A 24,206-nucleotide genomic window follows, 5' to 3' on the forward strand; every position below is an offset into this window, starting at 1 on the left:
CGGGAGAGGGGGGAGCGGGAGAGGGGGGAGCGGGAGAGGGGGGAGCGGGAGAGGGGGGAGCGGGAGAGGGGGGAGCGGGAGAGGGGGGAGCGGGAGAGGGGGGAGCGGGAGAGGGGGGAGCGGGAGAGGGGGGAGCGGGAGAGGGGGGAGCGGGAGAGGGGGGAGCGGGAGAGGGGGGAGCGGGAGAGGGGGGAGCGGGAGAGGGGGGAGCGGGAGAGGGGGGAGCGGGAGAGGGGGGAGCGGGAGAGGGGGGAGCGGGAGAGGGGGGAGCGGGAGAGGGGGGAGCGGGAGAGGGGGGAGCGGGAGAGGGGGGAGCGGGAGAGGGGGGAGCGGGAGAGGGGGGAGCGGGAGAGGGGGGAGCGGGAGAGGGGGGAGCGGGAGAGGGGGGAGCGGGAGAGGGGGGAGCGGGAGAGGGGGGAGCGGGAGAGGGGGGAGCGGGAGAGGGGGGGGCGGGAGAGGGGGGGGAGGGAGAGGGGGGGGCGGGAGAGGGGGGGCGGGAGGGGGGGGCGGGAGAGGGGGGGGCGGGAGAGGGGGGGGCGGGAGAGGGGGGGGCGGGAGAGGGGGGGGCGGGAGAGTGCGGGAGAGGGGGGGCGGGGAGAGGGGGGGGGGCGGGGGAGAGGGGGGGCGGGGAGAGGGGGGGCGGAGAGGGGGGGAGCGGGAGAGGGGGGAGCGGGAGAGGGGGGAGCGGGAGAGGGGGGGAGGCGGAGAGGGGGAGCGGGAGAGGGGGGAGCGGGAGAGGGGGGAGCGGGGAGAGGGGGGAGCGGGAGAGGGGGGGGTAGCGGGGAGAGGGGGGGAGGCGGGAGAGGGGGAGCGGAGAGGGGGGAGCGGGAGAGGGGGGAGCGGGGAGAGGGGGGAGGCGGGAGAGGGGGAGCGGGAGAGGGGGGAGCGGGAGAGGGGGGGAGCGGGAGAGGGGGGAGCGGGAGAGGGGGGAGCGGGAGAGGGGGAGCGGGAGAGGGGGAGCGGGAGAGGGGGTGCGGAGAGGGGGGAGCGGGAGAGGGGGGAGCGGGAGAGGGGGGAGCGGGAGAGGGGGGAGCGGGAGAGGGGGGGAGCGGGGAGAGGGGGGGAGCGGGAGAGGGGGGAGCGGGAGAGGGGGGAGCGGGAGAGGGGGGAGCGGGAGAGGGGGGAGCGGGAGAGGGGGGAGCGGGAGAGGGGGGAGCGGGAGAGGGGGGGGAGCGGGAGAGGGGGGAGCGGAGAGGGGGAGCGGGAGAGGGGGAGCGGGAGAGGGGGGAGCGGGAGAGGGGGGGAGCGGGAGAGGGGGGAGCGGGAGAGGGGGAGCGGTGAGAGGGGGGAGCGGGAGAGGGGGGAGCGGGAGAGGGGGGGAGGCGGAGAGGGGGGAGCGGGAGAGGGGGGAGCGGGAGAGGGGGGGAGCGGGAGAGGGGGAGCGGAGAGGGGGGAGTGGGAGGGGGGAGCGGGAGAGGGGGGAGCGGGAGAGGGGGGAGCGGGGAGAGGGGGAGCGGGAGAGGGGGGAGCGGGAGAGGGGGGAGCGGAGAGGGGGGAGCGGGAGGAGGGGGGGAAGCGGGAGAGGGGGGGAGCGGGAGAGGGGGAGCGGGAGGGGGGAGCGGGAGAGGGGGGAGCGGGAGAGGGGGGAGCGGGAGAGGGGGGAGCGGGAGAGGGGGGAGCGGGAGAGGGGGGGAGGCGGGAGAGGGGGGGAGCGGGAGAGGGGGGAGCGGGAGAGGGGGAGGGGAGAGCGGAGAGGGGGAGCGGGAGAGGGGGAGCGGAGAGGGGGGAGCGGGAGAGGGGGGAGCGGGAGAGGGGGGAGCGGGAGAGGGGGGAGCGGGAGAGGGGGGGAGCGGGAGAGGGGGGGAGCGGGAGAGGGGGGAGCGGGAGAGGGGGGAGCGGGAGAGGGGGGGGAGCGGGAGAGGGGGGAGCGGGAGAGGGTGGGAGCGGGAGAGGGGGGAGCGGGAGAGGGGGGAGCGGAGAGGGGGACGGGTGGGGGGGGGGGGAAATGTAGATTGTATGTCCACTATAAAGATGAACATACAATCTACATTCCTAATTGTTTTCTGTATCTACAAGTTGGCCTTTGACAACTTATGTGCAAGCAGACCTGACTCCCGTTGAACATCAACTGCTTTTCTATTTTGCACCCTAAAAGGGGAAGTGATCTCACATTTTTGCACATTACATTTTCTCACTCTCTTGTTCTTGTCCATTCATTCACCTTATCTATTTTACAACACCATGAAAATCAATATATTATTGATAAGGAAGAAGAGTAATCGGCTACAGGATTATATTTGGTTCTTTGGTTTAATAGACAGAGCAACTGCAAATGGAATTTATTCCTGATAAGTGTGAGGTGGCCCCACTTTGGGAGGACTAATAAGGAGAAGCCATACACAACATATGGAAGGACTCCTGAATGTAGCAGTACAGGTGGAGAAGATGTCAATCTGCACAGTTTATTTGCCCCTACTCTTGTCGTCAATTGAATAACTGATTCTCAATTCTGTCATTATCCCCACTAATGGGGATGATTGGCGTAACGGTTAGTGTAATGACTTTACAGCGCCAGTGATCAGGACCGGGGTTTGAATCTCACACTGTCCATAAGAAGTTTGTATGTTTTTCCCGTGTCTGCATGGATTTTCTCCACAATTTGAAACGTACCGGGGTGTAGGGTAATTGGGTGTAAATTGGCTTCCAACTTGAAAATATCTAAAAAAAATGACTTAGATGTTTTATATTTGTTAGATATTATATCAAAAGACATTAAACATCTATTCCATAAACAGATCTGAAAATTGACAATTCTTTTGCTTTTCCAAAAAGGCTTGATCCATTATGAAAAAAATAGTTGAGATAAACAGTACTGTATTAGGAAAACTAAAATTTTTTTAAATCAAAAAAATTGCAAAATTGAAACCAAATTATAATGTATGTTTAAGTATTGAATTAAAGTTTAAAGTTATGTCTATTAATCATTGAAATTGTAAAAGGAAGAGCAGCGCCCAATAAGGAAGATAATGAATACTTCTGTACAGATTTCAATTCCAAATTTGTCCAATGAGGGCATTCAGGTTTGTCAAAATAGTATACCCAGAAAATAATATCGAATATTAATGGCCCAATAATAAAATCTAAGATTAAGTAAAATCACACCAGCTTTAATTTCTACAATCACATCTTTTTTTTTTTAATTTTTTTTTAATAGACGATCAATCTTTCCAACATCTATCTCATATATATATATATATATATATAAAATATATATACACACACACAGTCTGTATTTATCCCCACCCTTGCCAAATACCCATCCCCTGGCCCATTGCTATAATACACTTGAAAAGTTTATCTCATTAACAGTCATCATGGACCTACCCCTCCCAAAACCCAAACAATAAAAAAAATAATGATGTATAAGCCTCCAAAAAAAACCAAAAACATGAAAGGAAAAGCACATCATCTGCGCTCGGTCCCTGATTTAAACATAGAAACATAGAAGATAGGAGCAGGAGTAGGTCATTTGACCCTTCGAGCCTGCTCCGCCATTCAACGAGATCATGGCTGATCTTAAAGTTCAGTAACCCGTCTCCGCCTTCTCTCCGTAACCTTTAATACCCTTATACTGAAGAAATAGATCTAATTCCCTCTTAAATATATTTAATGAACCTGCCTCTACTGCCCTCTGTGGCACATGAATTCCACAGATTCACCACCCTCTGGTAAAGAAATTCCTCCTCATCTCGGTCCTAAATGGTTTGCCTATTATCCTCAAACCATGACCCCGGGTTCTGTTTCCATCATTGGAAACATCCCATCTGCATCCACTCTGTCCAGTCCTGCCAGAATTTTATATGTCTCTATGAGATCCCCTCTCAATCTTCTAAACTCCAGCGAGTACAACCCAATTTGCGCAATCTTTCCTCATAAGTCATTCCTGCCATTCCAGGAATCAGCCTGGTGAATCGCCTCTGCACTCCCTCCATTGCAAGAACATCCTTCCTTCGATAAGGTGACCAAAACTGCACACAATACTCCAGGTGGGGTCTCACCAAGGCCTGTAGAGCTGCAGTAAGGTATCCTTGTTCCTATACTCAAACCCTCTTGATATGAAGGCCAACATACCATTTGCCTTTGTTAACCGCCTGCTGTACCTGCATGCTCGCCTTCAGAGACTGGTGTACAAGTACCCCTAGGTCTCTCTGCACTTCCCCATCTCTTAATCTATTGCCATTCAAATAGTAATCTGCCCTCCGGTTTGTATTACCAAAGTGGATAACCTCACATTTATCCACATTGTAGTGCATTTGCCATGTATCTGCCCAGTCCCTCAATTTATCCAAATCACACTGGAGCTTCCTGACCCCCCCTTCCGGCACACAATCCCTCCTAGCTTAGTGTCAGGGCAAATTTGGAGATATTACATCCAATCCCCCTCATCCAGATCATTAATGTAAATTGTGAACAGCTGGTGACAGGGTGCTACCTTATTCCTTTTTAAAAAAAATTTTTAAGGGGGGGAATTAATCTATTCCATTACTTCCTGGTTTTCCCATATCCTGAAACCACTTTTCTTCTTGTCCTTTGATACTCATCATTCATCCCTTTTGTTTCTACTATCACATCCTTCATAAAAGTTCTCCAGTATCTTCTCTACTATTAAGGGTTCCATTTTAATGAGACATGGTGGTGCCATTAACTGCAATACGTCTCTTACAGATGAACTCAGTGCCTTCCATGCTCACTTTGAAAGGGAAAACCATGCAGCCTCACAAGTCCCCACAACCCTGTATTCCCAGGTCCTGAAGCTGGTGTGAACAGAACCATCTCTGCTGCACCTGCACCAGCATGAGGCATTCTATTCTGGGACATCAGAGATGCCTCAGAAAAGGTGGCTTACCCTTTTCTGCCTTTAGCTCAGGCTTCACCTGAATTTCCTCTATTTCCCATATGTTGGCCCTGGCCACTGAAACATTAGAAATTACCCTCACTTGCTACCCCACCAGCCTCACATGCAACATATTATTCCGCTACTTACAACTAGATCCTACCACCAGACACTTACTTCCTTCCCCCTCCCTGCTCTCCATTGGGATTGCTTCCTCTAAGACTCATCTGCTCATCGCACTAATCATCCTCTTGCTTCCTACTCCTGTGTCTATTAGATATGCTACAATTGCACCTCTTCCCTCACCACTATTTGGAGCCCCAAACAAACCTTTCAAGTTAGGCAACACTTCATTTGGAATCATAGATTCTTTAATCTATTTCCGGCAATGGCCCTCCTACTACTCTGCTCCAAGTTAATGGTCCCCTTCCCTGTGAAGCAGTCATTTTGGTTTCTTCAGGTCTTCTCGCCTCCCTACTACCCAAAAGACACAAAATATATTTATGTTACGCGAGATAATAAGAAAACAAGGCTTTTACTTAAATGTGCCTAAAAGTCACGTGGAGGATGGCTGATTGACTATATCTAGTGCTCCCCGATGTAACTTCCTCCACGTCGGAAAGACTTGGGGCGATCGTTTAATTGAGCACCTTCGCTCTGCCTCCTGCAACATCAAGGACCTCCGAAGGTCTAACCATTTTAATTCCACATATTACCACCACACCAACAAGTCTGTCCATGGCTTCATGTAGTGCTAAATCAAAGCCACCGGCATATTGGGAGGTACAACACCAGCATTCTATCTTGCCAGTCTCCAACCTGACACCATTAATATTGACTTTTCCAAATTCCGTTAACCTCCCCTGCCCCACTCTCCCGCTTTTCCTACCCCTCTGTCTCCTTTCTTCCATCTCCTCACTCATTTCTCTTCTCTCTCCTATCAGTTACTGTTCTTAGCCCTCTGCCCCTCTCCCCATCTCTTCTCAGTTTTCTTTCACTTCTACTCCCACTTGTATCCACCTCTCACCTGTTAGCCTTTGCTTCCTTTCTTCTTTCTCCCTTCACCTTTTTTATTCAGGTTTCTCCCCATTTTTCCTTGTTCTTGACGAAGGCCTCAGGCCTGAATCGCTCTCTCTCTTGCACTTCCAATGGATACTGAATGTCCCGCCAAGTTGCTCCAGCACCTTTGTGCATTGCATACCACCCGAGCATCTGCAGATATTCGGGTTTAACATCTCGAAAATCATGCACCTGGCCACGTCCTTAAAACTGGACAAACCACTGGATGGAGTTTTTCCAGACACTTTCATCCTTTGCTCCAATGGTCAGCGATCCTCACCTGCTTAAGGAACACCAGTGTGCAAGGGGAAGACAACCTGCTTCGAATGACTATCATCCAATGGCACATACATCTGCCGTGAAGTGCTTTCAGAGATTAGTTATGGTCTCAGAAAGGATCTGAACCCATGTCAATTTGCCTGTCCAAAATAGATCAATCACATATGCCATCTCGCTGGCCCTCCACTCTGTGTTACATTACATGGACCTCTGCAAGTTCCTGTCTCAATGTTGGCCTTGCTCCAATTTGGAACTTTAATGTGGACCAATCCTATCCTTTTCATTTTCTATTTTAAAATTAATAGAACGATGGACACTGTTCTCAAAGTGCTTTCCCACTAACATCAAAGTCACTTGCCTTGCCTTTTTTCCTCAAGTGGCATTTAACTAGGTTGCCTAGTTAAATATTGATTGAGAAACTTTTCACAATGGCACCCAGTCAACCTTTGACAGTTGACAGGGGAAAGATTTAAAGGGGGGGTGGGGGTCTAAGGAGCAAGTCTTTCCATAATGAGGATGGTTGGTGTATACAGTAAGCTGCCAGAAGTAGATACGATTACAGCTACACTGATCAGAAAGATTTAAAGGTATATGGGCCAGGAAGAACAGGCAAATAAAATTGGGTTAGAAAGGTATCCTTGTCAACATGAGCAAGTTCCCCTTGTAGTGAAGTGGAAATTCTTATTCAACAAAGGACTGTATGGAAATTTATTTCTGTAATGCATCTTTTGTTCCAAAGGGCAACCCTTAAACCTGGGCTTCTTAAATCTAAACAAAAATTGGAAATAGGATTTAAATTTTACAATAGATGAGAAAATAAGGATCGATTTGCATGACCAATACAATTAACGTTGGATATAGACCAGTACAACTTTTTGCATCAGCTATATATAATGCCGTGTAATGTGCTTAAAATAAAATCAGTTTTATCAAACATGCGTTTTAGATGTGGCGAGGAAGAAGGTACTGTTTTTTGCATTCTACCTGGTCATGTCTAAAGGTGAAACCTTTTTGGGTTAAAGCAGGGGAATTATTAGAGCAAATTACTGGGATTACATACCCACAACATCCCGATTTATTTTTATTAAGGAACGTAGAAGGAACAAGAACAAAATTGAAGTTTGTCATTAAACCCAAAAGAAGTTTGTCAAAGTAGTATTGGCGGCAAGAAAGTGCATTGCAGATTCTTATTTAGGAAATGATTGAATAAAATAAACTTAGAAAAAGTTTGGGGCCCACATCGGCAAAAGGAAAGTATTTTTGTTTAATTCTATTTCTTCCAGTCGCTGGATCCTACACGAGTCGAGTCAAGGACATACAGTTTGATAAAATCTTGGTGCCCTATCCCATTAGTATTGTTTTTTTTTTGCTTTTTCTTTTGTTATTATGTGACTATCTAATTTGAGAATACCCAAGTATTATCATTACTGTTTTAGGGGGATGGCCAGGATTTCGGAGCGGGTATTATCATGTAGTCAGAAACAATTTGTTTAAATATGGAAAATGTATCAAGTTGTAGACATGCTGCAAGTATGGATAAAGTATTGAAAAAAATGAAAGGCCCATTTCTGTGCCATGCAATTCTTTGCCTCCCAGTTCTGCACAGTTGCAACTTACAAATTGAAAGGGTGACTGAGAACCAAACTCTTTATTCTGTGTGTTCCCCCTGCTCTATCCAAACCCAACTAATAACAGTCAGGTGAGTACAGCAAATGATGAACACAAACATTCCCATGATTTTCTGCGATGGAGGATGGAACTCGTTTGATTCACGTCACGAAGGATGTGAGGGGGATCATGGCCAGGTGGAGGGATGCATGGCCAATCCAGCAAGCGGACTCATCCAGGAAAGGGGGCCCGGAGTCGGCGCTGCCGGGTGTTCCTGCCGCGACGCAATGCCTGCCGGATCTGTAGTTTCCCCGGCACGTCAAATGTAGGCCCCACACGCACACGCACACGAAACCCTTTCCTCTGACTCCTCCACCGCTCATCTCGCTCTCAACGGCAGCCCGCCATGCCCGCGAACCGTTGGCTGCACTGGCCATCACGAGCCACTTCCCCCATTCAGTGTGCACCTACCGCCGTGTCGCAGCCGCAGCACCCCGGCCGCCGACTGGTGACTGCCGGAAACTGCGCGTCGCTGGCGAGTCGGCGCGCGCGCGCACGCACGCGGAGACGGGGCTGGGAACGCGCCGGGAGAGGGGGCGGTTATCCTCTCGCGAGATTGTCGGCCGCGAGCCGAAAGGTGCGTGTTGGGAGACCAGGGGTGAATTCACGTGTATATTTTTTTTCTCTCTCTCGGGAAGTGCGTCCGCGCGACCAGCCGATGGGGGAGGGGAAGTGGGGAGGGGGGAGGGGAAGTGGGGAGGGGGGAGGGGAAGTGGGGAGGGGGGAGGGGGTGGGGAGGGGGGAGGGGAAGTGGGGAGGGGGGAGGGGAAGTGGGGAGGGGGGAGGGGAAGTGGGGAGGGGGGAGGGGAAGTGGGGAGGGGGGAGGGGAAGTGGTCCTACTGACCGCTTGGGGAGGAGGTCCTACTGACCGCTTGGGGAGGTGGTCCTACTGACCGCTTGGGGAGGTGGTCCTACTGACCGCTTGGGGAGGTGGTCCTACTGACCGCTTGGGGAGGTGGTCCTACTGACCGCTTGGGGAGGTGGTCCTACTGACCGCTTGGGGAGGTGGTCCTACTGACCGCTTGGGGAGGTGGTCCTACTGACCGCTTGGGGAGGTGGTCCTACTGACCGCTTGGGGAGGTGGTCCTACTGACCGCTTGGGGAGGTGGTCCTACTGACCGCTTGGGGAGGTGGTCCTACTGACCGCTTGGGGAGGTGGTCCTACTGACCGCTTGGGGAGGTGGTCCTACTGACCGCTTGGGGAGGTGGTCCTACTGACCGCTTGGGGAGGTGGTCCTACTGACCGCTTGGGGAGGTGGTCCTACTGACCGCTTGGGGAGGTGGTCCTACTGACCGCTTGGGGAGGCTCGAGGCGAGCACGAACTCGGGACGTGGGGTCCGGCGTGAGCTTCGCGTCATCGAAACCGGGTCGTGGGTTGTACTCAGATGGGAAGCACTGGACACTGAAGAGTTTGCTTGCTGAGCTGGACTCTTGGGGGGTATTTCGGACTGCTGATCACGACAATCAGCTTAAAATGTTCCTATCACATACCTTTTTTTGTGATTTCCTGCCATATATTAAGTCAAGTAGGACATTTCCCACAAAGCAAGCTGCTTTGGTCAGTCCAAGCATACCTGGGCATGCAGGTACCAACTCAGGGTTGGTACGATACAACTAATGCCTTAGGCCTGGGCATGCTTACTCAAGGTAGATGTAGACAGGATATAAAAGCAGCTCACATATACAGGTACGGTGTGTTACATTGACATGGGGTGAATACATATTGATGCTCATGTTCTGCAGGGAATAGCACCGTCTACTTAATAACATATGTTGTCATCAGGAAGATTCAATACAGCAGAAATGTCTGTTCAATGCCACAACAGCTGGGATGCATTTTGCTGCATTTGTGGCGAGTATATAACGTTGCAATCTTGGAAAAGCGGCAACAGGAATCCATCAATTGCTGGCCGATTATTGTTGGGCACTGACACGAAAGGTGTCAGGTGCTGACTACAAACTGTAATCAGCAGCAAAACTTTTTTAAGTCAGTTGAACTAATGCAATGTTTCAGCCATATTATGTGATTAAACATGCTAAATTCAACAAAAGTTAATTCAATATTTCTCCAGCATGAGCCATTCTATTCCAGGACATCAGAGATGCCTCAGAAAATGTGGCTTACCCTTTTCTGCCTTTAGCTCAGCCTTCACCTGAATTCCTCTATTTCCCATATATTGGCCCTGGCCACTGAAACATTAGAAATTACCCTCATTTGCCACCCCACCAACCTCCACATGCAACATATTATTCTGCTACTTACAACTAGATCCTACCACCAGACACAAACTTCCCTCCCCTCCCTGCTCTCCATTGGAATCGCTTCCTCTAAGACTCATCTGCTCATCGCACTAATCATCCTCTTGGTTCCTACTCCTGTGTCTATTAGATATGCTACAATTACCACAATATGTAAGGTGGCCAGATACATGGATTTAGGCCGGACAGTCCAGCTTTTGAGCCAGATGTTAATTTATCCTCCATTTGGAGGTGTATGGCCTACACCTCCAAATGGAGGACAAATTGAGGGGCAGAATCTGCAAAAAGGGACCCAGTACTTACCTGTCGAATTGCGGCATCCTGGGGTCAGAAGGCCATCTGCAGCTATATTTCTTGATTGCATGCACCAGCCAGCAGTCGCACATGTGTGAAGGATTTGAGTACCAGAGCCAGCCAGCCCATGCGCAGTGGGCCTGCACGCAGACCGTGGGGGTGGGGGGGTTTCGGGTCAGACGTTTAGCGCAGGGGTCAGGATGCAGGCACGTACATGTGGCACAAAGATCTTCAGCTGGCATGATCGCTTCAGTCAATGGCAACGTCTTTGTGGACTGTGATCTTTGAAGGACGGTGAGTAGCTCAGTTTTGATTCAATTTTAAAAAAAATTCTAATTAAGCATTTCAAAAGTTTTGAAATGCTTAAAAAGGAATTCTTATTAAAAAAACAGGACTTTTAGCAGTATTTGAAGATCATGCGAATTATGTTAATAGGAGAGTTAAAAAGTAACCAAGGCAAAATGTTTGATACTACTGTTTTTTATAAACATATTATTCAGATAATGGTAGTCAAGTAGATGTGTTGCATATATAAAGGTCTGTCAAATTTTAAAACATACTCGACTTCATACATTAAAACAAAATGGGAAAAGGAAGTAGGGATAACTTCTGAGGAAGAGTGGAAAATAATATGGAACAATAGATGTATCGTTGGAAGGCTGTAATATGCAGAATGATAAATCATTGAATAGGAAAAAGGACTGGCAGTTCATCGCTGATTTATGCTGAAATAGCTAGGTTTTTGGTGGATTTATATAGGGAAAAAAGTTTCATGTTAGAATTTTATTTAATAAAATAACTAAGGTGATCATATGTTTCCATTTGTTGTTTTTGCAATTCGGTTTAAATTTTATTTTTAAAAAGATTTTTTTGAAGCACACTATGGTAACCTATGACCATCTCCTCAGGACCAGCGCCGAGGGGGGTCACATAGGCATTGCCCCAAATAATGAGTTATTGTGCCCCCCCCCTCAGCACTTTTTTCAGCACACAATATAAGCGTGTGCATTTGTGTGTTCCATCAGAGAGTGGAGGAAGTGTGACAGGGGCGCCCGGAGGTTCATGGCAGGTAAGGCACCCCATCCCCACCCTGCTAAAACCCTGCACGTCCTCCTTTCTGGCAATTTGAAAACCCTACATAATTCAGCAAATCTGAATTATCATCATGTTCAGCTTGAAGTTGTCTTTCATAATCCCCATTTGTTTTCAGGAAGCAAAGCTTTTGAAAAATTGTTGTCTCGTGAAATTCAACAATATGTCAAACATCCTGTGGTTGGTGTTAACTCTATACAGCCTGAAAAACTCCAAGTGGAGGTGATTGGTAGTTTTCTTAATAGGGGCTTAATTTAATGTTCACGTCTGCAATTAACCATCTGCAGTGATCTTAATAAGATATCAAACTGTGTGGCTGCAGAGGCACTGGAGGTGAATCCATGGATACTGGGAGAAACTTTTGGTTCTCTTTTTCTGACTAAGACGTGCTTCAGGCAATTTCTGCCAATGGTGAATCTGTCTGCCTTACAGCAGACAAAAGGAACTTGACAAAATACAGGACAATAAATTGAATCTTGAAATTTTGAAAAATTCTCAAGCTGGAATAAATTTAGGCACTCTTTTGCAGCAATAATGTAACCGATGTTCAGAGAATGTCAAGAAGCTCAAAAATTAGATGTTGCATTCATGAGCATCCAAATATGTTATTTTACACAGAAATCCCTCAATGTTGCAGTAAGAAAGACCTGGCATTAAGCTGGCTTTGGTCATTTACACTGAACCGAACAAAGCCGGCATATTTCTGGAAAAATGTGCTCTTTTACACAGCAAACTGGCATTCCGGGAGCAAAAGAGGTTGGACATGTAACACAACAGTGTCAGCGTCTAGTGTAAGGTATAACATACTGTATTTGGCAGTATGTTAGACCCACTATTTTTCCTCAAAAAATATTCCCCTGGTCTTGTACGCAAAGTTGAAATTAGGATGATAATGGTGAATAACAACTACAGTGATCGTCGTTGCTGTGTGGCTCACGAGCATCATCTCTATCATTGGGGGCTGTTGGGAGACTGTCCCGTCCTCTTGCTGTCAGTCCCTGCACTGGTCATTGTGTTGAGAAAGTGTCAGGTTCAAGAGACAAGTCTGGACACAAGGGTTTGCAGTCAAACGTTACTTTTATTAACACACAACAACAATAGAAGAGTGTGAGAAAATCGTAGCTGAAATAAAACACACATGCACACAATCTAGAAACACTGCTCTAGACCAAATTTTTACAGAAATATTTTGCTTGAGAAAAATTGTCATTGGCCCATTTCCTTTAGAGTTTTGAAACCGTGCACATAACAAGTCAATTCGGTAGGATTAAGACAGTGATTTTCGTACTTTTTCTTTCCACTCACATACCATTTTAAGTAATCTCTTACTAATCACAGAGCATCTATGGCATAGGGATTACTTAAAGTGGTATGTGAGTGGAAAGAAAATATTTGAAAACCACTGATCTCCTCTTGATCAATGGATTGCATCCTCCTGAACAGTTCTTGCTGCATGTAGTCCTAGCACCCTGGGCTGCTGGTGTTCTCAATTCTAGGTCCTTGGTACCCCTCCAGAAGGTTCCTGGTGGAAAGCTGTCATTGATTATCGAAATGAGTAAATGTGTTGACATTCAAGAATGTGAAAGTAAAAGTTAAAAATGTTGCAAAATATTTTTTTTTAATTATACCTAAATAATTACAAACATGCCATATATGCTGGTGTATAAGGCAGTCCTTGAATGTTAAAAGATGTCACCTCAAAACCAGGGGTCATCTTATACGTCATGTATAAAATCCAAACCTTAACAGCAAAGTCTCAGCGCTCCTCCGCACCAAGTATACTGTAAATACACTAAAAAAAAAGTACACATACCCGTACTTACCCAAGTTGGTCACGGAATGCTGGATTACTTTTTTACCTGGACAGCGTTCCAGTGCTGTTACTACCTCTGCTGCCAGAAAAAAAAACGCAACTCAAATAACCTCCCCCATTCCGTATTGGTGCTTTTTATACAGCAGGCATAGCGTAAAAAAATGCCGCAAATATCCTGGAATGAAGTGGCTGTGTAAGAAGCGTAAAAAAAAGGTGGAGGAGCTCAACACTTCAGGCAGTGAAATGGAGTCAATGTTGTTCACCAGGAAAGTCTGTAGATCCTGTATGGCAGTGGAATCCATAAAAGCACTAGAAACTCAGCAGATAATGCAGCATCTTTAGGAAGTAAAGGGTAACCAGGTTTTTTGGGCCCGAGCCCTCTCTCAAGGTATGAGCAAAAAAAAAGGCACACAGAAGGAGGAAACTGAGAGGAGAATTGATGTAAGAAGGAGCAGGGGGAGGAGTACAGACTAATGAGGTAGAAGAGAAAAACTGAGAAGTGATAGGGAGAGAGTAGCTCTGAATAGAAAAGGAAGGGGATGAGGAGCTGGATGAATGGAGACAGGAATCAGGAAAGAGACATTCAAAATTCCTTTATTATGTAATAAAAACTCCAATACTATACGGAATATGCTTCTGTCTACCATGAGGCAGACCGATTCGCCATCAGCAGAAACTGCCTGAAGCACCTCTTGCAGACAGAGAAAGAGAAGCAAAAGAGTGTCCCCTCAGAGACACCGAGAGATTATAGATTCACCTCCAGCGCTGCCTCAGCCTCTGGTCACAAGGTCCAGTACAAACCATCACCAGCTCAAGTTCCAGATCCAAACCTCTGATACGATCAGGAAACCTCCAGTGCCCTCAGCATCCTGTTACATCCTGGTTCCAATGCCTGAAACCCCTTCAGCCAGTCTCGAGCCAGTTTCCAGAAGTCTGAAGCCTGGTGTGAGACTCTTGACTGCACTCACCTGCAGCCTGCGCGTGTTCCTTTCCTCGAGTCGCCAACAGCCCGCAGGCTGTGTGTTCTTCAGCAGCAGAACCCCACACTGGTCCATGGTGATGCTGATGGCCAGGTTCTTGACTCTTACTGAGAGAGAATTCCTGTTTTTGTTTGTCCTTGTTTGTTTGTGCCAGCTGTCTTTGTTTCATGCTTCTGCATCTCAAGACCAGATCCCTAGAAGCTGCAGTTAGTCAAATCTGACGGTGAAGCATGGACTTGTTCTTCTGGTGGTTGACTCAGACCCTGATCCCACCTCTGTGTAAAAAAAAAACTTACCCCTGATGTCTTGCCTAAACTTCCCTCCCTTACTTTGTACATATGTCCTCTAGTGTTCGCTGATCCTGCCCTAGGAAACAGGTGCTGGCTGTCCACCCTGTCTTTGCCTCTCATAATCTTGTAGACCTCTATCAAATCTCCTGTCATCCTTCTATGCTCCAAATAGAAAAGTCCCAGCTCTGCTAACCTTGCCTCATAAGACTTGTTTCCAAATCCAGGCAACATAGTTTCCACATCTTTCCTATAATGAGATGACCAGAACTGAACACAATATTCCAAGTGTGGTCTTACCAAAGCTTTGTAGAGTTGTAACATGACCTCTCTACTGAATTCAATCCCCCTATTAATAAATTCCAGCATCCCATAGGCCTTCTTAACTATCCTATCAGCCTGTATGGCAACCTTGAGGGATGTATGGATTTGCACTCCAAGTTCCCTCTGTTCATCACACTTTTAAGTAACCGACTACTAAACCTGTACTCAGCCTTCTGGTTAGTCCTTCCAAAATGCATCACCTCACATTATCTGGATTGAAATTCATCTGCTGAATTCTGCATCCTTTCTATATCATCTTGTAACCTTCAACAACCTCGGCTCTATCCACAACTCTTCCAACCTTTGTATCATCTGTAGATTTATTGACCCATCCATCCACCTCTTTTACCAGGTCATTTATAAAAATACCAAAGAACAAGGGTCCCAGAACAGATCCATGCAGCACTCCACTAGTCATTGACTTCCAGGCAGAATACTTTCTTTCCACTACTACTCCCTGCTTTATTCCAACAAGCCCATTTTTTATCCATAAATCCCTTGACTCTCGACTTTCTGGATGTTTCTCTTGTGAGAGACCTCATCAAATGCCTTGCTAAAATCCACGTAGACCACATCTACTGCCCTACCCTCATCAATTTTTTTTTGTTACATCCTCAAAAAACTCTTACTAGGCATTCCCTTCACAAAGCCATGCTGACTATCCTTGAGTAGACTGTACTTCTCCAAATACTCATAGATCCTATCGTTAAGAATCCTCTTGATTAGTTTGCACACCACTGACATAAGACTCACTGGTCTGTAATTAACAGGATTCTCCCTATTGCCTTTTTTTTTAAACAAGGGGACTAAATTTGCCATTCTTCAATCCTTAAGCACCTTCCCTGCAGCCAAAGAGGATTCAAAGATCATAGCTCCAGCTATCTTTTCTCTCACTTCCCACAGCAGCCTGGCGTATATCACGTCTGGCTCCGGGGACTTATCAGTCTTGATGTTTTTAAGAAGATCTAACTCTTCAGCATTCCTTAATCTCCACATTGTCAGCACACACAGGCCTGTACAACTTTGACCTCACCGTGATCAAGGTCCTTTTCTCTTGTAAATACTAATGCAAAGTATTCATTGATGACCCCCCCCCCCCCCCCCCCCCCCACCCAACCTTCTCTACCTTCAGGCACATGTTGCCTCCCTTATCCTTTAGCGGCCCCTACTTCATTCTCATCACCTTTCTGTTCTTCACATGCATAGAATTCTCAGTGGAAAAAGTCTCCATTTATTTTATGCCCTTCATAATCTTGTGTCCCTCTTTCAAATCTCCCCCTTATTCTTCAACACTCCAGGAAATAAAGCCCTCACCTGCTTAATCTTTCCTTGAAACTAATTTCTTCAAATTCCAGCAACATCCTCGTAAATTTTCTTTGCACTCTTTCAATCTGATTGAAATCTTTCCCATAGGTGACCAAAACTGCACACAATACTCCACATTTGGCCTCACCAAGGTCTTAAACAGCTTCCACATAACAAACAATACTCAATACTTCGATTTATGAAAGCCAATGTGCCAAAAGTTTTCTTCGGGATCCTATTTACCTGTGAAGCCACTTTCATGGAATTATATATTTGTATTCCCAGATTCCTTTGTTGAACCACACTCTTCAGTGTCTGTCATACTCCCAAATGTTAATCCTCCCAAAATGCAACACCTCACATTAGTCCGCATTAGGTTCCATCTGTCATTTTGCTGCCCATTTTTCCAGCTGGTCCAGATCTGACTGCAAGCTTTCAAAGCCTTCCTCATTGTCCACTATACTTCCATTTGTTGAGGAAAACTCAGTGAACCTGCCAAAAATATGTCAATTTCTTCTGAAATAAAAAGGAAATTTTTGAAATAAATTTTAAGGATCATGGGTCACCCTGCAAGGACAGCATTTATTGATCATCCTTAGCTTCTCTTTGAACTTGATGACTTGGAGCATTTCTAAAGGCATTTAAGAGACAGCAATCTTGATAGGACAGAAGTCACACAATTTCCAAACTAGATAAATAGAAGAGCAATGAATTACAAGTTCTTTTTTGTGACAGTCCATTGTATTTGTTATCATTGATATTGCCAGCTATTTCTTTCAATCCAAAGTATGAATTGAATTTAACTTGTAATTATGCCTGGGCCATTGATCAGGAGATGCATGCATATTCAAATAACAGCTATAATATGTAAGGGATTTAAATCATTGGATTATCATAAAAGCAAATTTGGTACAATTGCATCTCTCAGGGAAGAAAATCTTCTATCGTTACCCACAGATTACATAAAGGTGAATTAATTTACCTTCAGACCCAAGACATACTGGTGCAGATGACTTCATAGAACCATATCATACAGCATGGAAACTGGCCCTTTGGCCTAACTCGTCCATGCCGAACAAATTGCCTTCCACCGGGATCTACCCAGACTCCAGAGAATTTTAGTAAATTATCACTAAAACCTCATCTATAACTTCTGCTATTTCTTTCAATACCCTGGGATATATTCCATCAGGACCAGAGGACTTAACTAGACCTTTAGGTTTTATGACTACTACCTCTTTAGTGATAGCTATTAAATCCAGGTCCTCACCTTCATCACATCCTAACATGTTCGACGTGTCCTCCCCTTGAAGGCTGACAAAATAGTCATTCAAAGCCTCAGCCGTTCCCTCATAATCCAATATCTATTCCCCTTTCTCATCTTCCAAGGGACCAACCTTCACTTTAACCACCCTTTGTGCTTTATGTAATTATAAAAACTTTTACTGTCTGTTTTTATATTTTGTGCCTTTTTTTATCGTGTATCTTCCCTCTCATTTTTGCTCGCTTTGTGTTTATTTGTGGCTTTTTTAAGTTTTCCAAGTGTTCTAGTTTCCCACTGCTCTTGGTGACTGTACGCATGAGCTTTTAGTTTGATGTCTTCATTTATTTCCTTAATTATCCAAGGCTGGCTGAGCCCACCCTTACTGTCTTACATTGTAATTGTACCTTAATATACCAGCTTTTTTTTGGCAGATTGTTTCATCATTGTGTGGAAAAACTTGCCTCACAGACCTCCTGTAAATTTTTCCCCCTCTTCCTTTAAATCTCTGCCTTCTAGTTTTAGACTCTCCTGGGGAAAAGGCTGTGACTATCTGCCTTATCTATTCCCTTGTAATTTTATAAATCTCTATAGGATCATCTCTAAGCCTCCTTCACTCCAGAAAAAATTTCTGTCTATCCTTCCAGTTTCAGCAATATCCTGTGAATTTTTGCTGCCCTCTCTGTAGCTTAGTCACACCCCAACTACCATAAATAATAAAAGCAACTCCCTTTGGTTGCCAGTGAGGTAGTGATTTCCAGTGATGTTCACATCACCTGAACAATATGCTTGAGAGAAAAAATATTAAAGCTCAAAAGTTCTTTCAACTTAAGTCCTACACGTTACCCTGCAGATACTGAAACCAATAGTTGTGAATACGTGGAAGAATTTGTTTCCATAAGGCTTACAAAATTGAATGGTGAGCAAATTCGTGTCAAAATATCCTCAAGGCATACAACAGTTCCTTTGGGCAACTGCCTCCATGCCAACCATCAAGCGCCAAACTATGGCAAGAAACGATAAGAGTATTATTCTCATTCCACTGAAGGAGTACTCTCGTCCTTTTTCCATGACTGATGCAGTTTCCTGTTGATTATATGTTAAGCTCTCTAAAAGGATTAACTCCACACATTTACTGATTGCCATGATCTGGCAGCAAGTAATAATAGCGTTTTTGATAGATCTGTTATTTAGTGCATGGAAATTTTTGAAGGTACATTAATCTTCATATAGTCTGGGTCATTCATTGTTGTGCTATTCTTCTTCCACATGAAATACTCCCAGTCCCTCATGGAATTAGCTTTGTGTGCAGATCTAAATGAACCATCACATTATACTATTGATTGCATGGCCTCGTATTGGAGGGGGGGAGGAAGTGCAGCATGTCGATCAATATTGAGAATATCACTGCAGGGTGGCACAATCTGAAGAGTTTAATCTCAATGGTAAATCCTGCATTTCCCATCACCAACCTAACTCAGGACATCAAGCAATAAAACAGGCTTCAAAAGAGAATTCAGTCTTGCATATCAAAGAAGGCATTATTTTTATTTCCTGTATCAGAAGATATTAGTTTCCTTGGACATACAGAATGCAGAAAAATTTGAAATCAGTGCATATACTGAACTGCCAGTGTTCTCTTCTTCTTCTTTGGCTTGGCTTCGCGGACGAAGATTTATGGAGGGGGTAAAAAGTCCACGTCAGCTGCAGGCTCGTTTGTGGCTGACAAGTCCGATGCGGGACAGGCAGACACGATTGCAGCGGTTGCAAGGGAAAATTGGTTGGTTGGGGTTGGGTGTTGGGTTTTTCCTCCTTTGCCTTTTGTCAGTGAGGTGGGCTCTGCGGTCTTCTTCAAAGGAGGTTGCTGCCCGCCAAACTGTGAGGCGCCAAGATGCACGGTTTGAGGCGTTATCAGCCCACTGGTGGTGGTCAATGTGGCAGGCACCAAGAGATTTCTTTAGGCAGTCCTTGTACCTTTTCTTTGGTGCACCTCTGTCACGGTGGCCAGTGGAGAGCTCGCCATATAACAGGATCTTGGGAAGGCGATGGTCCTCTATTCTGGAGACGTGACCCATCCAGCGCAGTTGGATCTTCAGCAGCGTGGACTCGATGCTGTCGACCTCTGCCATCTCGAGTACTTCGACGTTAGGGGTGTAAGCGCTCCAATGGATGTTGAGGATGGAGCGGAGACAACGCTGGTGGAAGCGTTCTAGGAGCCGTAGGTGGTGCCGGTAGAGGACCCATGATTCGGAGCCGAACAGGAGTGTGGGTATGAAAACGGCTCTGTATATGCTTATCTTTGTGAGGTTTTTCAGTTGGTTGTTTTTCCAGACTCTTTTGTGTAGTCTTCCAAAGGCGCTATTTGCCTTGGCGAGTCTGTTGTCTATCTCATTGTCGATCCTTGCATCTGATGAAATGGTGCAGCCGAGATAGGTAAACTGGTTGACTGTTTTGAGTTTTGTGTGCCCGATGGAGATGTGGGGGGGCTGGTAGTCATGGTGGGGAGCTGGCTGATGGAGGACCTCAGTTTTCTTTAGGCTGACTTCCAGGCCAAACATTTTGGCAGTTTCCGCAAAGCAGGACGTCAAGCGCTGAAGAGCTGGCTCTGAATGGGCAACTAAAGCGGCATCATCTGCAAAGAGTAGTTCACGGACAAGTTTCTCTTGTGTCTTGGTGTGAGCTTGCAGGCGCCTCAGATTGAAGAGACTGCCATCCGTGCGGTACCGGATGTAAACAGCGTCTTCATTGTTGGGGTCTTTCATGGCTTGGTTCAGCATCATGCTGAAGAAGATTGAAAAGAGGGTTGGTGCGAGAACACAGCCTTGCTTCACGCCATTGTTAATGGAGAAGGGTTCAGAGAGCTCATTGCTGTATCTGACCCGACCTTGTTGGTTTTCGTGCAGTTGGATAATCATGTTGAGGAACTTTGGGGGACATCCGATGCGCTCTAGTATTTGCCAAAGCCCTTTCCTGCTCACGGTGTCGAAGGCTTTGGTGAGGTCAACAAAGGTGATGTAGAGTCCTTTGTTTTGTTCTCTGCACTTTTCTTGGAGCTGTCTGAGGGCAAAGACCATGTCAGTGGTTCCTCTGTTTGCGCGAAAGCCGCACTGTGATTCTGGGAGAATATTCTCGGCGACACTAGGTATTATTCTATTTAATAGAATCCTAGCGAAGATTTTGCCTGCAATGGAGAGCAACGTGATTCCCCTGTAGTTTGAGCAGTCTGATTTCTCGCCTTTGTTTTTGTACAGGGTGATGATGGTGGCATCACGAAGATCCTGAGGCAGTTTACCTTGGTCCCAACAAAGCTTGAAAAACTCATGCAGTTTGGCATGCAGAGTTTTGCCGCCAGCCTTCCAGACTTCTGGGGGGATTCCATCCATACCTGCTGCTTTGCCACTTTTCAGTTGTTCGATTGCCTTATATGTCTCATCCAGGGTGGGAACCTCATCCAGCTCTAGCCTTAGGGGCTGTTGAGGGAGCTGGAGCAGGGCGGAATCTTGGACTGAGCGGTTGGCACTGAAAAGAGATTGGAAGTGTTCTGACCATCGGTTGAGGATGGAGATCTTGTCGCTGAGGAGGACTTTGCCGTCTGAGCTGCGCAGCGGGCTTTGGACTTGGGGTGAGGGGCCGTACACAGCCTTTAGAGCCTCGTAGAAACCCCTGAACTGCCAGTGTTCTACACTTAAATTAACATACTTGTTCTTAAGTTAAACATATTTCCCACAGCATATTTATCATTTATCTCTTGAAGTAAGAACAGGAAAAATGCTTCATAAATGTTTTGAAAGCAAAATCTCTTGTATTTTTGTTGTCAAAGATTACATCCATATTTCCCTCCCTTGCCAGATGCTAAAGAAGCTGTCAATTTTCAATGTTTTGATTAATTTAAATATTTATGAAATGCAGTTGAACGTGCATAAGTGCATTTTTTTTTCAAATTCTAGCAATGTCACTGGAGAAAAAGCAACGGAATTACAATCTCCTTGGAACATATCCCTGGATGTGTTTATACCATGGATATTGAGAGCCTGTTTCTCCTGTTGGCAAGTATAGAATTATGGATTCAGGATATGATTTCACCCAGTTTTAAGACTTAGATGGGAAGAAATCTTTTTCAGTGTTATGAATCTTCATTATTCTCTAACTCTGAGCCAAATTAGAAAAGAAAAATATTACAGGTCATTTAAGTTGACAGGAGTAAAGTTTAAAGTAAATATGAGAGTGTAGCACACACGATATAGCGGCGCTGCAAAAAGAAAAGAACACATCTGCACTGAGCTAAATAAACCAGTAACCGACTTTTTATTCAAACAGACCGCACTACAGAAGCAAAACTGCAAAACCCGCCCATCCGGTGTGCTGGCTCACGGGAGTGACGTCAGGAGCGATGCTCACAGTAAACACATTAACCCTGGTGTTTCTCATCAGTGAGGAGGCCGTCTCTGCGCCTTTGTGTGTAGGCTGTGTGCTGTGGCGATTCGGCCTCTTGTGTATGGGGCCAGACCAGACCATTATACCACCCCTCCGCCCCACCACAGAATCGCAAACAGTTCTCACAGTTTGTTTTAGGAGGGCAGCCCCATTGTCGGAAACAAGAGGCAGGGAAAGGTTCCTTGCTGTCTAAGTGGGCCCATAACAGTCCATAGTGAACATGTCCTGTCTACCCCCAAAGTCCAGAGTTAAAAACCACTCCAGCCCTCTTAAAAGGTCCATCGTAAGGGCATTGTAAAGGGGTTCTGGGCTGGCTCCTCCTGACGAAAACAAAATCCAGTTTTCAAATCTTCTGGGGCATGGCAGGGTGGCGTAGCATGTCGTGTGTGGTAGTGGAGAGTAGGCGTGGGTTGGCTGTGCTGTCCCTTAAACACTGCAGGACATCATTGGGTTGAGGTTCAGTGGAGCTGAAATGGAGGTCACCTGGAATGGTGAGCAGCATCGCGTAGACTATCTGACTATCTCAGCTGACAAGCTGGGGAGGCCTTTGGGTGTCGTGGATGCCGAGCAGGATCCAGTTCAGGCCCTGGAGTCGAGCTTTCAAAGACGCTTTCAAGTGGTGGTGAAAGCACTCCACCAGTCTATTCGCTTGGGGGTGGTAGTCATGTGGTGTAACTGGCTACCACAGGGAGGAGGTGAACTGAGCTCCTCGGTCAGAGGTAATATGTGAAGGGACGCCGAAACGAGCAACCCACTGCGACATAAATGCTTAGATGCAAGTCTCTGTGTCGCAGGATGGCATAGGGACTGTCTCTTGCCAGCATGTCAAACGGTGACCACAGTGAACAGGTACCTCATCTCTTGGCTGATTGGCAGTGGTCCTACAATATCCATGTGCATATGGTGGAATCTTTTTGGTTGGTGGGAAGGTTGTAATGGTGCCTTGATGTGTTTCTGGATTTTGGCATGTTGACATTGTACCCAGCTATTTGCCCAGCGAGGGACTTTTCTGCTATTCGAAGCAATCTGAGACAATCTATGCTAAACTAAGCAATCTGAGACAAGGCGGATCATTGATCTGATGGAGGGGGGTGAAAGTCCTTGCACTTGTTTCAATATCTGGCATCTCCGAACAGTTGGAAGGATAGGCTTTGGATGGCTAGTGGACATGTTGCAAAGGAGTAGTGGTCCTCCTAGTTCAGGGTGAACTCCTGTACCTGCAATCCTGTGATAGCCATGTAGTAGGCCTGGTCCCTGACTAGTTGGACCATGTTGATACCATCCATAACCTTGGAGATTGTTGGGCGATAGAGTGCTCCTGCTACTACATTGGACATCCCTATGATGTGTCGGATGTCTGTAGTAAATTCAAAGATATAGGAAAGGTGGCATTGCTCTATGGCCAACCATAGGTCCTAGATCTTCTCCAGTGCCTGTACCAGTGGTTTGTGGACTGTGTATGCTGTGAATACTCGGCCTTCTAGAATGTACATAAAATGGTGTATGGCCAGGTACAAAGCTAGCAGCTCACGATCAAAAGTGCTTTACTTAGGTTCTAGTGGCTTCAGGTGCTTGCTGAAAAATGCAAGTGACTTCTATTGTTGATCGACCTACTGCTGCAGTACTGCACCAACTACTCTCTCGGAGGTGTCTGTCATTAATGGCAAAGAGGATTCTAGGTCTGGGTGAGCCAAAAAGATGGCTTCAGATAGTGCTGTTTTGGTTGCTTGGAGTGCTTTTAATGAGGTTGAATAGAGGTTGCATGATGGCTGCTGCTCCTGAGAGGAAACAATGGTAAAAGTTCACCATCCCTATGAATTCCTGCAGTCCCTTGAGAGAGGTTGGTTTGGGAAAACTGCACATGACCTCTACCCTGTCGGGCAGTAGCGTGGCCCCCGTGCTGGTGGTACAATATCCCTGGAAATCAATGGTGTTCAAGCCAAACTGGCATTTGGCTGGGTTGATCGTTAACCCATGAGCCTGAAGCTTGGTGAAGAGCTGCCGTAGGCGCTTCTTGTATGTTCCTGTTTTGGGGTTGGCGATGAGAATATCATCTAGATAGACGAATATTCCCTCCAGGTCCTGAGTCACCATGTCAATAAGGCGCAGGAATGTCTGGGACGCATTTTTTTAGGCCAAAAGGCACGCGCATGAATTCGAAAAGTCCGAATGGGGTGATGATAGCCGTCTTTGGGATGTCATCGGGATGCACTAGGATCTGATGATATCCTTTAACCAAATTGACTTCAGAGAAGATCAGAGTTCACCAGAGTTGAGCAGTGAAATCTTGCAAATCGTATTGGATACTGGACTGTA

This window comes from Narcine bancroftii, chromosome 6, assembly GCF_036971445.1.
Source record: "Narcine bancroftii isolate sNarBan1 chromosome 6, sNarBan1.hap1, whole genome shotgun sequence".
NCBI lineage: Eukaryota > Metazoa > Chordata > Chondrichthyes > Torpediniformes > Narcinidae > Narcine > Narcine bancroftii.